Genomic DNA, 13856 nt, shown 5'->3' with positions numbered 1-13856 from the left:
TGTATACGAAGCGATAGCTGTACCTGTAATCAAACAATACTACAAATAGTAGTATAGAGCTGCTAGGAGAAACAGAAGAAAACCAACTGAGTTCCATATACATATCCCAAAATCCAAAATACAAAAATCTACTCGCACTGGCCAGTTAAAGATAGGTAAGTACATGAACTCAAACAAAACTACTACCTGCAGTAGGGCACCTCTAGCTCGGCTCGTAGGGTAGGGCTCTAACTCGCGACGCCCTTGCCTCGATCCTGATCAGCAATAGCAGCAGCCGAAGACGATGGCTCTGCAAAAGATGAAGTAACAACAGGGCGTGAGAACTACTGTAAAAACATGTAGTCCTCAGTGGGTACCGCCCAAAACAACATCGGTCCACCCACTAAGTCTACAGAAGGGAGCAAGAATAGTAGTAAATGCAGGGATAAAGTCTACCGCTATCAAACACTACACTATCATGCTCTACACTAACCAACTGTAGAAAATGTCCAATCTGACCCAATCCAATCGGGACTGTAAGCATACCCGTCCCCGGGACTGTGAATACACTCGTCCCTGCCCCGTTGCGACTATCAGGCTCTATCCACACTAATTGGTCCGTGGAGAGCAAGTCTAACTGGCATGAGCGACACCAACGCAAAAGCACAAAGCCTGACTCCGGAGTGGCACTCGTGGGCGCTACCCAACCGAGTATGCAGCGTATCTCTGTCGAGCTCAATTAGGCTCCAACTAGCCAAAGTCAAGTGAACAGGGTCAAAACAGGTCTACAAACCAAACCCACGTGCCTTCGGCACAATCTGTGACCAAAACAAGAATTTGGGTCCACCGCTAACCCGAACGGCACCCAACGACCCGAAACAGCCTAAACTCTGCTGAAAAATAAGCTCAGCATCCCAGCACGAGCGTAAATGCCTTCTAAACTATCTCAGATATCCATCGCATTGATGCTGCAACGATACAGTCGAATCACGGCTCCTAGAGCTAAATCTGGTAGTTTAAGCATATGACGGGTCAAAACGCAGGTTTTCTCCTAAGTCAAATTTCAAGTCCAACATGTATAATATAAATATTCATTTCAGCATGCTTCTACATTCATATTACATTTAAGATGCTAATCGATGAATTAAAGCATGATATACAAAAATCGAACTATACATGTCGACTAAACATGCACTTAGGAGCAAAACCGATGATACACCCACCTCTAGTGCAAATCCTGGCACAAGATGGTCTCGGATCATAAGCAACACTGCTGGAAAAACCTCCAAACCAGCAACAAAACCCCACAAAATCTGGATTTACAATACACCCAAAAATCTAATAAAACAATCAATTTCAGCCTTAAGCTTAGGATTTATCCAATTCCAATGTCAAAACTCACCTAATGATCTCCAAATCGGGTGAGGACAGATCCAAATCCAGCTACTACTGAAGGGTGATCAAACTCAGGTCCAAAATCCCACTGCCAACAAAGATAGCATTAAGAAAAGCTCAAAAATCCTATTTTCAGCTCAAAGCCAACAGCAGTCCAGAAAAACCTCAGTTCGACCAAGCTAACCTCAACCAAAATCTACAATTCAGGGCTTCGTGGATTTCTGGAAGTCTAGAATCCAGCAAACCAAGTTTCGTCGAAATCCGACCTTCCTACGTCGCGCACGAGCCAAAACATTGGAGGTCGTCGCTGAAGAACTGCAGAATCAGCACTCCATCAAGCTGGATCAAAGGAAGTTTGATGCAATTTGAGGCAAATCCGAGGGTAGAGATGCTAAAAGAGGCTTCTCTGTGAAGAAGGGAGGAAAAGAGCAGCAAAGGGGCGCATTCCATCTATTTATAGTGAGTTAGAATGATCCAAAAAGCCTCAGGAACTCAAGCTGCTATCCAGTGTCCCAGCAGAAACGGGCGTTTCTGGACGCCCGGAACCATGTTCTGGGCGACCAGAACATCCCGACTGCACAAACCGGGCTCCTCGGACTCTCCGCTCGCGGTGTGTTGCGCCCGTAAATGGCTCCGGCGGAACTCACCTACCGCCTGCCACGCGTCGAAGCAAGCAATATTCACGATGTCGAATTTCCGGACCCATATCTGGGCGCCCGGAACATGGAATCCGAATTGGCTTCCAATTTCAGTTAAATTCAACACTCGTTTCTGGGCGACCCTAAAAATGTTCTGGGCGTCCGAAACTGGCAAAACTCCAGTTTTGCTTATTTGAGTGCGTCGAGTCCAATTCTGCATCCAATTCGTGCGGAATTGACTCCGACTCAGTCCGACACTCTCCAGAGATGTCGACCAGTCACTAATACTGAAGCCAATCCTATCTAAAGCTCAGGAACACTACAGATTTTTTACCAAAGGTATGTGTCGTTTGATTTCAAGGTGATACTGTGGCACATTAGATCCATATTAAGCATTATAGAGTCATAATTCCTTCTATGGGAATTGGGAAGTTTCTTTTTCGTAGCTTAGTAAATTAATGTTTTCACTATGTTGGTTGTTATGCACAAAAAATCTGAATTATCAATACTTGGAGTCTTGGATTAGTAAATTTAGTTTAAGCTCTTTTATTATCCGAGAATTAAGAATTTATAATTAGTTCACTGTCAAGCTTTTGGATTATTGAACATCAAAAAATTGTCAATCACATTTTGATGTTATTTCTTTTCTTACCTTAACTTCTTTTCTTTTTTGGTTTGGCATGCACTAATTGTTAATTCATTCATTATCCTGCATGCCACAAGCCAATAATGGGTTTTCATCTATTGTGAATTACGTTTTAAAAAAAAGTTATGGTTTTCAATTTTGTTTTGCTGTTAGTATTTTCAGTTTAATTCACATTTTCAACTATTTTTTTTTTCAAATAAGCCCAAAAAAGAAAAGAAATAGAACGGAAATTCGTTGTAGGAATCCACATTTGTTAGATACAGCTGTGTTTGTGTTCTAACTTATTCAACAATTAAGCCTTATCTAATTTATTTCACAGTTTAGTTATTATACCTGAATATATGTCTTATTTAGTGAGGAATTAAAAAAAGAAACAAACAGTGTTAGTTAAAAAATTCTACAAATAGAGGAATTTCTCACAATGCTTCATTAGTTCAAAAGGGTTTAAAAATGCATTATTTATAGTCCCTGTAATTTTTGGTTAATGGTCATATGGTCATTAATTTTTCACTTTAACCAGGTTAGCCCCTGAACTTCCATCATTTCTTGCAATGGCATGACTTGCCCTAAGCTCTGGGACTACTCATGAATTATGCCCTTCAATGTTCTAATCAGATCTTTCTTTTTGATTATCAGTTGCAGTAAATTTTTCGCGTTTGGATTTTCTTTTAAGGCGGTAAAATTCGGAAATGGAGGAAGCTTTAATGCAGGTTAGTATAGTTTTATGTGATAAATGTGGTAGGACCCTACAATTACTAAGGCCTCTTTGTCTTCATGTAAGGAAACTTGAACTTAAAATAAAATATAAAATATAAAATATAAAATTATATTTTAAATAATTACCTTGCTCTCTCCCTCTCTCTTCTCTCTCTCTTCATGTAAGGAAAAAGTAAAGGAATCTCTCTCTAAGATAGAAATGTTTTCTTGCCCGTGACAAAAGCTTTCTCAATTTTCAAGATTAAAAGGAATGCTGTAGCGAGGCCTCGGGCTTCGCATCAAGAACTAATAAGTAATAAAAGTTAGCAGGAAATAGGGATGTCAACGGGTCGGGTTTGGATCGAGTTTTTAAAAATCCGAATCCGAACCCGAAAATCAAATTAAAATCCGTACTCGGACCCAAACCCGGTCGGTTTTATTTTCTATACCATTAACCGAATCCATACCCGTTTAGCTCGGATAAACCCGCCCCGTTCGGATTCGGATTCGGATTCGGATTCGGGTAATATTTCGAATATCTATACCCATTGACATCCCTAACTAGAATATTCGTTACTTGTTGAAAACCCTGGAAAATAACTTAGATTTCCGGAGTAGGTTTCCGAGAGTAGCAAAAGGGATTTAGTACACTGTCCCGGGAGTGGTCAAAAAGTATTTAAGGCTGCGTTTGCTTCGGATATAAGTAAGAACTGCTAGTTCCAGGGATAGATACAAGTTCAGGTATAAACAGGAACTAGACTAATTTTACGTTTGGATGAAAATTGAGTTGTTCCTAGGAATAAGATAAATAGTATTTGGATGGTTAGATTGGACAAGAGGAATAAGAGTTATAATTTGAAATTAAAATTATATTATGTAATTAGTTAACATCAAAATATTACTTAAAAATAAATAAAAAATTAATTATTAATAATTAATTATAAATAATAATTATTATTATTTAATAATTAATTATAAATAATAAATTAATAATAATATTCATTATCTAATTATTAATAATTAATTATAAATAATAAATCAATAATAATATCGATTATCTAATTATTTATAATAATAATTATTAATATTTATTTATAAATTAATTATAAATAATAAATTAATAATAATATTGATTATCTAATTATTAAGAATAATAATTATTAATAATTAATAATAATTATTAAATTAATAATTATTATTATCTAATTATAAATAATAAATTATTTAATTATTTAATTATTAAAGTAATAAATAATGATTTAAATATATTAATTAGATTAATTAATAATTTACTGTCATTAAAATTAAATTTAGATTTTAATTAACCTTGTTCTCATCAAGGAACAAGCTTGTTCCACGAAACAGGTGGAACAACAGTTCCAGTCTTATACCAGCTTGTTCCAGATTTTCGGGAATTACCGTTTCCGGGAACCAAACATACCGTTTGGGAACAAAGGGGGGAACAAGAGCTTATTCTCCCCTTTGTTCCCGAACCAAACGCTACCTTAGTATACTGTCCTGTAATAATCACGCAGGCCACCGTTCCCGCTCGGTGCACCATTTTGTACTTTAACATTTTAATTTTACTTTAATATAATAGATATATATTTTATAAGATTTAAAAAATATATGTAAAATAATTTTAAATACTAAATTCTAAATTATTTTACATATATTTTTAAAATAGCATAATATATATATTATTAGAGTTTGGTTGGACTACTATCGGTAGTAAACCGAGCGGTTTACTACCGATTTATTTTTTATGATAGAGCTTTCAAATCGACGATCGGCACTGTTGAATATGATCTAGACCATTTAAATTATCTAGAAATTAAATTTCATGATTTTTTGGCATCACTAACTGAATGATCAAAGGATTATAAAATCTATAATTTTAGTGGCCGATACGGTGCGTTTGCTCATTTAAGGTATAGAAGAGCTTTAATCAACTAAATTTTTGTTAGAAAATTTTTTAAACTATTTGAAATAAGATTTAGACTCTAGATCTCAAATATAAAAATTGTATCATCACTTTTTGAAGGATGTTCATTTCCAGTCGTTTATTTTTTTGTTCACTTGATGGATAAGAGAACAATATCGAAAATGTGTGAAATTTAATTTCCAAATAGTTTAAATAGTTTAGATCATGTTTAACGGTGCCGATCATCAATTTGGAAGCTCTATCATCGAAAACAAATCGATAGTAAATCGAGCCATTTACTACCGATAGTATTTCAGCAAAACTCATATTATTAAATTATAATTAAAAAATAAAAATAAAATTTTAAAATAAAATCAATGCGCACCTGGTTCACCAAACAAAATTCCACTGCTCTCCCCGTTGGGAGAGCAACGGGACAGGTGGGGCCCATATTTTCTCCCAATATAAAAGGGTTAATACACTCCACCATTCCTCCTCCACTTTCCAGCATTCATTCTTTTGCACTTCATTCATCCCCTTGTTCCACACCATTCATCCTTCACTCTACACTAATCGGAAAGTGCTCACCGGCGACAGATTGACCCTCTTCTTTTGCACTTTATTTGGTAATGAATTTTTTCTCCTGTTTCTCGTCTTCTACCAGTGGAAAACAACAAGGAAAATTTTTTTTTATTTATCTTTTTCTCTATTTTACTTACTTTTTTTTTTACATATTTTTATTTATTTAATTTATTATTGTTTCGTGCAGAGAAAAAAAAAAAAAACAAAAGCTAAGAGATGAAATGACCGGACAATATCGTACCGAAGAACTCAGATTCAAAGTTCTAAAGAATTCTGAGGGTTTTTTATCGGCGCAAAATGCAAAGATCCACAAGGAGCCTGTAAAGGAGTTCGCTTTTAGTGTGGGGAAAGTTTTTACTGTATTTGCAGCAGTAAAGCGCTTTTTAAAATAAGTTGTCTTTAATTATATTGTTTTTTTTTTTGTTCCTGTTGTTTGTTAGGATAACTGTAGCTCTAAATACTTGGATTGTTGTTGTGTTGTTTTTTATTTTAATTTCAACTAATCCTAGTTATATTATTTTATGAAATTGCCGGATACGACACTTGGGATTGCGAAATAATTTTCTTTTTGTTTTATTGTAATAATCTCAATCCGCCGACCTGTCTTATTACAATAAAATAAAAAGAAAAATATTCCACAATCCGAAGTGTCGTGTTCTGCAATTTCATAAAATAATATAACTAGGATTAGTTGAAATTTAAATAAAAAACAACGCAATAACAATCCAAGTGTTTAGAGCTACAGTTATCCTAACAAACAATAGAAACACAACAATTCAAGTGTTTAGAACTACAATTATCCTAACAAACAATAGGAACACAAGAAAAAAAAAACAATATAATTAAAGACAACTTATTTTAAAAAGCGCTTTACCGCTACAAATACAGTAAAAACTTTTCCCACACTAAAAGCGAAGTCCTTTACAGGCTCCCTGTGCATCTTTGCATTTTCCGCCGATAAAAAATCCTCACAATTCTTTAGAACTTCGGATCTGAGTTCTTCGGTACGATATTGTCCGGTCATTTCATCTCTTAGCTTTTGTTTCTTTTTATTCTCTGCATGAAAAAAAAATAAATTAAATAAATAAAAATACGTAAAAAAAAGTAAGTAAAATGGAGAAAAGATAAATAAAAAGAAATTTTCCTTATTGTTTTCTACTGGTAGAAGACGAGAAACAGGAGAAAAAATTCATTACTAAATGAAGTGCAAAAGAAGAGGGTCAATCTGTTGCCGGTGAGCACTTTCCGATTGGTGTGGAGTGAAGGATGAATGGTGTGGAACAAGGGAATGAATGAAGTGCAAAAGAATGAATGTGCAAAAGAATGAATGCCGGAAAGTGGAGATGGAATGGTGGAGGATCAACCCCTTTATATAGGGAGAAAATATGGGGCCCATCTGTACCGTTGCTCTCCCAACGGGGAGAGCAGTGGAATTTTGTTTGGTGAACCAGGTGCGCATTGGTTTTATTTTAAAATTTTATTTTTATTTTTTAATTATAATTTAATAATATGAGTTTTGCTAAAATACTATCGGTAGTAAATGGCTCGATTTACTATCGATTTGTTTTCGATGATAGAACTTCCAAATTGATGATCGGCACCGTTAAATATGATCTAAACTATTTAAACTATTTGGAAATCAAATTTCACACATTTTCGATATTGTTCACTTGTCCATCAAGCGAACAAAAAAATGAATGGCTGGAAATGAACATCCTTCAAAAGGTGATGATACAATTTTTATATTTGAGATCTAGAGTCTAGATCTTATTTTATATAGTTTAAAGAATTTTCTAATAAAAATTTAGTTGATTTGAACTCTTCTATACCGTTAAACGAGCAAACGCACTATATCAGTCATTAAAATTATAGATTTTGTAATCATTTGATCGTTCAGTTAGTAATGCCAAAAAATCATAAAATTTGATTTGGAGATAATTTAGATGGTTTAGATCATGTTCAACGATACCGATCGTCGATTTGGAAGCTCTATCATCAAAAACAAATCGGTAATAATAAATCGAGTAGTTTACTATCGATAGTAGTCCAGTCAAACTCATGTATAATTTATGTTGAGAAATTTTGATAATCCCAAGGGAACTGGATGGTGTTTACAATTTCGGGACTGGCGTCGAAATTTACAATTTTTGTACTACCTTTGATTCCCGGGCCTCCGAATTTGCAGTATCTCGATCGCTACAACTGGCAGATGTGATTCCCGAGCTACAAAAGTTTTTGGAAAGTGTGCCTTTGGCCCGTGCTGTGGTTTCCCGTGGGAGGAAGAAATGATGTGTGTGATTCCTTCCTCACAGGGCTTCCCATTTGGGGACTCGTGCCTTCCTGTGGAAGGAAATGATGCTATTCCAGCATCCCAGATCTGCACAACGTAAAAAGCTTTTTGAAAGCAAAAAATTCTAAAATACAACAGGTATATTGGTGACGTGGCGTAACAAATCAATCAAAAAATTTTTTCTAAAGACATATGTCCCATCATGAGTGTAAAAAAATATTTTTATTTTACTTTTGTTTGAAAAGAAGAAAGATGATTGGCTTGTTATTGATTACTTGGTGTAAGTGTGGTAGTGTAGAATTCCTCTTTGAAAGATTTCATAAAAACGTCGTACGCCTCGATGACTTTTCAAAATTTAAAATTTAAAATTTAAAATTTTTAAAATTAAAATTTAAGTTTAAAACTTTTATATTTAAAATTCACAGTTGAAATTAAAAATTTAAATTTTGAATTCTAAAAATTGAAAATTTATAATTAGAAAATTAAGACGTATAATTTAAAATTTTTTAAGTGTTAAAATTTTAAAATTTTATGATTTCAAAATATAAATTTTGCTCTGAATTTTATTAACTGAAATCAATTCTATAATTTAAAATCAATTACATAAAAATCACATTTCTATAATTTAAACCGAACATGCCGTTAGTACAGCATTTGGCAATCTCATTTTTGAAATCTAATTCTAAATTTTATAATCAGTTTTCTATTTTTCAAGATTCAAAATCAGAAATCGTAAAATCCTACTTATTCAAATCTGATTCTAATTAAAAGTTTTAAAATTTAAAATTTGCACTGAATTTTAAGTTTAAAAATATAAAATTTTGAATTTTAAAATTTAAAATTTAAAATTGATAATTTAAAAATCATGACGTATAATTTCAAACTTTTAAGTTCCAAAATTTAAAATTTTAAAATTTTAAACTTTAAAATCTCAAAATTTAAATTTGACCTTCAGTTTTAAGTTAAAAATTTAAAATTCATGAATGAAAATTTAATAATTAAAATTTAAAAATAAATGAATAAAAATGATTGAGCATGGGATTTAATAAAACCAAGCCCTATTTGTAGTATACTAGTATCCCTACACTTAGTATATATATATATAAGTGTGTGTGTGAGGGTACGTGTGTGTGTGTGTGTGAGTGCACATGTGTGAGTATGTGTAATGCCATGTGGCATCACCTCCCCCCCTCTTTTATGCATGCAGGGAAGAGAGAGAGAGGAGTTTATCTCCTCTCTTCTCTCCTTTTCTCTTTCGTTCGGCCGTACCAAGGAAGCACGCGAGGGACGCCGCCGCGGAGCCGATTTCGCCGTCGACGTCGCACCGCAGAGCCGTTCGAACCTACGGTTGCTGCCGTTGCATCGTGAGGAGGCCGGGCGAGCGTGGATCTTCGCCGTTCTTGACGTCGCGCCAGTGCTAGTCGCCGTCGAGGTGGGTGTTCCATAGAATTGCTTCCTAATTTCCAAGCTTTTTCAATTTCGAGCTAGTTGCTGTCCCTGCAGATTTCCAGCGTCGACCGTTGGCGTTTCGGCTCGTACTCGACGTAGGAGCGTCGGATTTCGACGAGGCTTGATTCGCTGGATTCAGGACTTCGAGAGGAATCCACGAAGCCCTTACTTGCCAGATTTCGTTGAGGTTAGATTGGTCGAATCCGTGCTGTACCTGACTGTTGCGAATTTTGGGACTGAAACGGTGATTTGTGCTTTGTAGAGCGTGGTGTTAGCTCGACTCCCGGATTTGGAGGGTGTAGATCGACCAGCAGGTGGTGCTGCAGCTGTGAGGGTGTTTTGCTGCCAGAATTAGCGACTAAGGTGGGTTTACATCGGTTTATTCCTAAGTGTAGTAATAGTCGACATGTATGATTTTCTGTTCGGTAAATCATGTTGTAGTTCGTTTTTCATAATGATATCCTGGATAAATGCTGCATATATAACATGATTATTACCTTTTAAATATACATGTTGGACTGGGTTTAAACTTAGGAGAAAACGCGATTGGAATCGACATATGTATTAAACTGCCTGATTTAGCTCTAGGAGCCGTTATAGAATTGTACTGTCGCAGCATACTGTAGACGAGTACTCCAGGTAGTTTAGAATACATTTACGCTCGTGCTGGTATGCCGAGTGAATTTTTCTGAGGTCGTTTAGACTGTTTCGTACTAGTGGGCGCCGTCGGGACTGACGGTGGGCCCGGTTCGCCGTTTTGGCGTCGGATTGTGCCGAGGGCACGTTGTTTGTTGTATTTAGACTAGTCAGAGTTGTTACTGGACTTCGGCTTGAGTTAGAGAGCCTGTTTGAGCTCGACAGAGATACGCTGCATACTCGGTTGGGTAGCTCCCACGAGTGCCACTCCGGAGGCGGGCGCGGTGCTTTTGCGTTGGTGTCGCTCAGGCTAGTTGGACTTGCTATCCACGGACTGGTTAGTGTGGAGGTAGCTATACAGTCGCAACTGAGCCGGGACGGGTGTGTTCACAGTCTCAGGGACGGGTATGTTTACAGTCCCAATTGGATTGGGTCAGATTTGACATTTCCTACAGTCGGTTAATGTAGAGCATGATAGTGTAGTGGATTATAGCGATAGAGAGTACTTCCTGCTTTTCCTTCTATCCTTACTCTCTTCTGTAGACTTAGTGGGTGACCGATGTCGTTTTGGGCGGTACCCACTGAGGACTACTTGTTTTTACAGTAGTTCTCACGCCCAGTTGTTACCTATGTTTTGCAGAGCCACAGGTTTCGGCTACTGCGCCTTCCGCGGATCAGGATCGAGGCAAGGGCGTCGCGAGGTAGAGCCCTACCCGACTGACAGAGCTAGAGGCACCCCCCTACTGCAGGTAATTGCTATTTTAGAGTTTATGTACATAGTTGTTTAACTCGCCGGTGCGAGTAGCTTTGTATTTTGGATTTGGACTATGTATATGAAACTCAGTTGTTTAGCTTTGTATATTGAGCAGCTCTATGCTACTGTTTGTAGTATTGTATATTTACAGGTACTTTTGACGCTTCGTATACAGGAAAAATTCCTTGTATACGGCGGATTTGTCGGCGTGCCCGGGGAACGAGACATCCGGGGCGTGACACTATTGGTACAACAACCTTTATTGTGTCCATATCCCACTTTCGATTTACCCAAACTGAAATGGTTCCTCCTGCAGGTTTAGGCCTGGATCACTCATCACTTATCAAATTTTAACATATAAAATTTAAAATTTAAAATTTAAATATGAAAATTTTAAATTTAAAATTCGGAATTTAAAATTAAAAATTAAAAATTTAAATATTGAATTCTAAAAATTTAAAATTTATAATTTGAAAATTAAGACGTATAATTTTTAAATTTTTAAATTTAAATTTTAAGTGGTAAAATTTGTAAGTTGTAAAATTTCAAATTAGCGTTTGATGTAATAAGAAAAATAATAGATAGTTATAAATAATACTTCAATAATATATTAGGATAATATAAAATAAGAAATCCAAAATATTCTTAAGAAAAAAAAAAAACTTAATTATAGTTTCTCTAGTAGAGAAAAAAAAAATCTAAAATGTCACGAGCACCTACCTAACCTACTAATTAAAATTCTCTTCTAAAATTTATCCATCTAATTAAGATTTTAATTTTTTTTAAAATATTTTTATTTTAAAATAAATTTTATATTTAATTTGTATATTATATAAATATGAGTTTGGTTGGGTTGCACGCTATCAAGTGGGTTGGGTTACTCCGAGGTGTGACATACATTGGTCAAGAAAAGTAAAAGGGAGAAAAGTCATTGTCTTTTTTTTGTTTTCGGAAATGCCTAATTCTCAATAAAAGTACAAGTGATGTGAAATGTCTCTAAAAGAAGTCATTTTCAAGTGATTAATTTAAAAAAAAAAAGTCAAAATTAATTAATATTATTATTAAATATTAGAGAGAGAGAGAGTGAGTGCGAGAGCTAGAGTTTCGGGGATGGGGGAGGAGAGAGAAAGCCTGTGTGCGTGGAAAAATTCTACAGTGCAACGGGTGGCATAACAAATCAATCAAAAAATACCTTTTAAAGATATATGTCCCATCATGATTATAAAAAAGTATTTTTATTATACTTTTGTTTGAAAAGAAGAAAGATGATTGGCTTGTTATTGATGACGTAATGCAAGTATGATAGTGTAAAATTCCTCGTGTGCGTGGCATGTGAGTTGGGAGGGAGGAGAGAGAGCGCCGGTACCGAGGGAGATGAGAGAGAGAAAGAGAGAGCGATCAAAATTTCAAAATTTTAACTTAAAATACAAGATAAAATTTATATTATAAAATTATAAAATTTTAAGCCTCAAATTTTAAAATTTTAAAATTTAAATCATACGTCTTAGTTTTGAAATTATAAATTATAAATTATAAATTTTTTAAAATTCAAAATTTAAATATTGAATTTTATTTTTGAGTTTTTAAATTTTAAATCTCAAATTTTAAGTGTCAAATTTATGAATCATTAAAATCTTAAATATTAAATTCTAGTTCTCTAAATTTAAATTCAAAAAAATAAAAAAGGTACGTGGGCTGTATTTCTCGGTAAGTGCAGCTGATATTACTTGACATGTGGCCTGCAGAGATATTTGGTGCACCCGGTTCACCATAGACCCTTGACTGTAGAAATATGTGTGGTGCAAGGAAAAATGATGGGTGCATTTGGTCCCTTTGGTTCTACTTTTTTCCTCTAAATTAAAGAGGGCTTGGGAATGGAAAATTTCTAGAATGCAACGGGTATATTGGTAAGGTGGTGTAACAAATTAATTAAATATTTTTTTTTAGAAGTATATGTCCCATTATTATTATAAAAAAATATTTTTATTGTACATTCGTTTGAAAAGAAGGAATTTGATTGGCTTGTTATTGATGACGTGGTGCAAGTGTGATAGTGTAGAATTCCTCTTGGGAATGACACGTCTCTAAAACCCTCCCCTCATACATATATAATAATAATAATAATAATAATAATAATAATAATAATATAGTTTTCAAAATTTTTTATTAAAATTTAAAATTTTCTATATCGAAATTTAAATTCTAAATTTTAAATTCTGAACATGAAATTTTACATTGTTAAAATTTATAATGTCTCCCACAACTGAATTCTAAATATGAAATTTTATATTTAATTTAAAAAATTTATACTATTTATTTCCAAATTTATAGCTTCAAAATTAAACATTTTAAAATTTTAAACTATTCTTATATCCGCAGCATCGCGCCCTGTTTCAAAATTTAAAATTTTAATCTGTAGTATTGCTTTTTTCAGAACCGAAAACATTCAAAGCCTTTCCATCTATCTAATACAGCAGTCTCTCTTAGGGATGTCAATGGGTATGCATACCCGAAAGTTTATCGGAATCCGAATGAAACGGATATATTCGATGGATATGGATATGGATATTAAAAATAGAAACCCGACGGATATGAATTCGAATATGAATTTTGATTGTACCCGACTCGAACCCGAACCCGACCCGAACCCGAATTTATTTTGTATTATATATAATATATATATATATATAAATTTGATGTTATATTTGAATTTGTATTTTAAAAATTTAGATTTAATATAATATATTTTGAAATATTGAAAAAAGAAATAATTGTTTCGGGTTCAAATTTTCGGGTTCGAGTTCGGGTTCGGGTTTCAGATTTTTGGCCGGGTTCGGGTTTGGATATGGATTTTTAAAATCCGTCGG

General features: G+C 34.4%; 1 long non-coding RNA gene across 1 annotated transcript; it reads left to right on the top strand.

Annotated features, from left to right (window-relative positions):
* The first annotated feature begins 9722 nt into the window (after nt 1–9722).
* LOC109705594 lies at nt 9723–10935 on the top strand. The gene is made up of 3 exons (XR_002214802.1): nt 9723–9786; nt 9862–9962; nt 10876–10935. It is a non-coding gene; the product is annotated as an uncharacterized LOC109705594 (long non-coding RNA).
* Nucleotides 10936–13856: the final 2921 nt, after the last annotated feature.

Source organism: Ananas comosus, unplaced genomic scaffold, assembly GCF_001540865.1.
Source record: "Ananas comosus cultivar F153 unplaced genomic scaffold, ASM154086v1, whole genome shotgun sequence".
In the NCBI taxonomy this organism is placed as follows: Eukaryota; Viridiplantae; Streptophyta; class Magnoliopsida; order Poales; family Bromeliaceae; genus Ananas; species Ananas comosus.
This window is presented reverse-complemented; position numbering and strand designations above follow the sequence as displayed.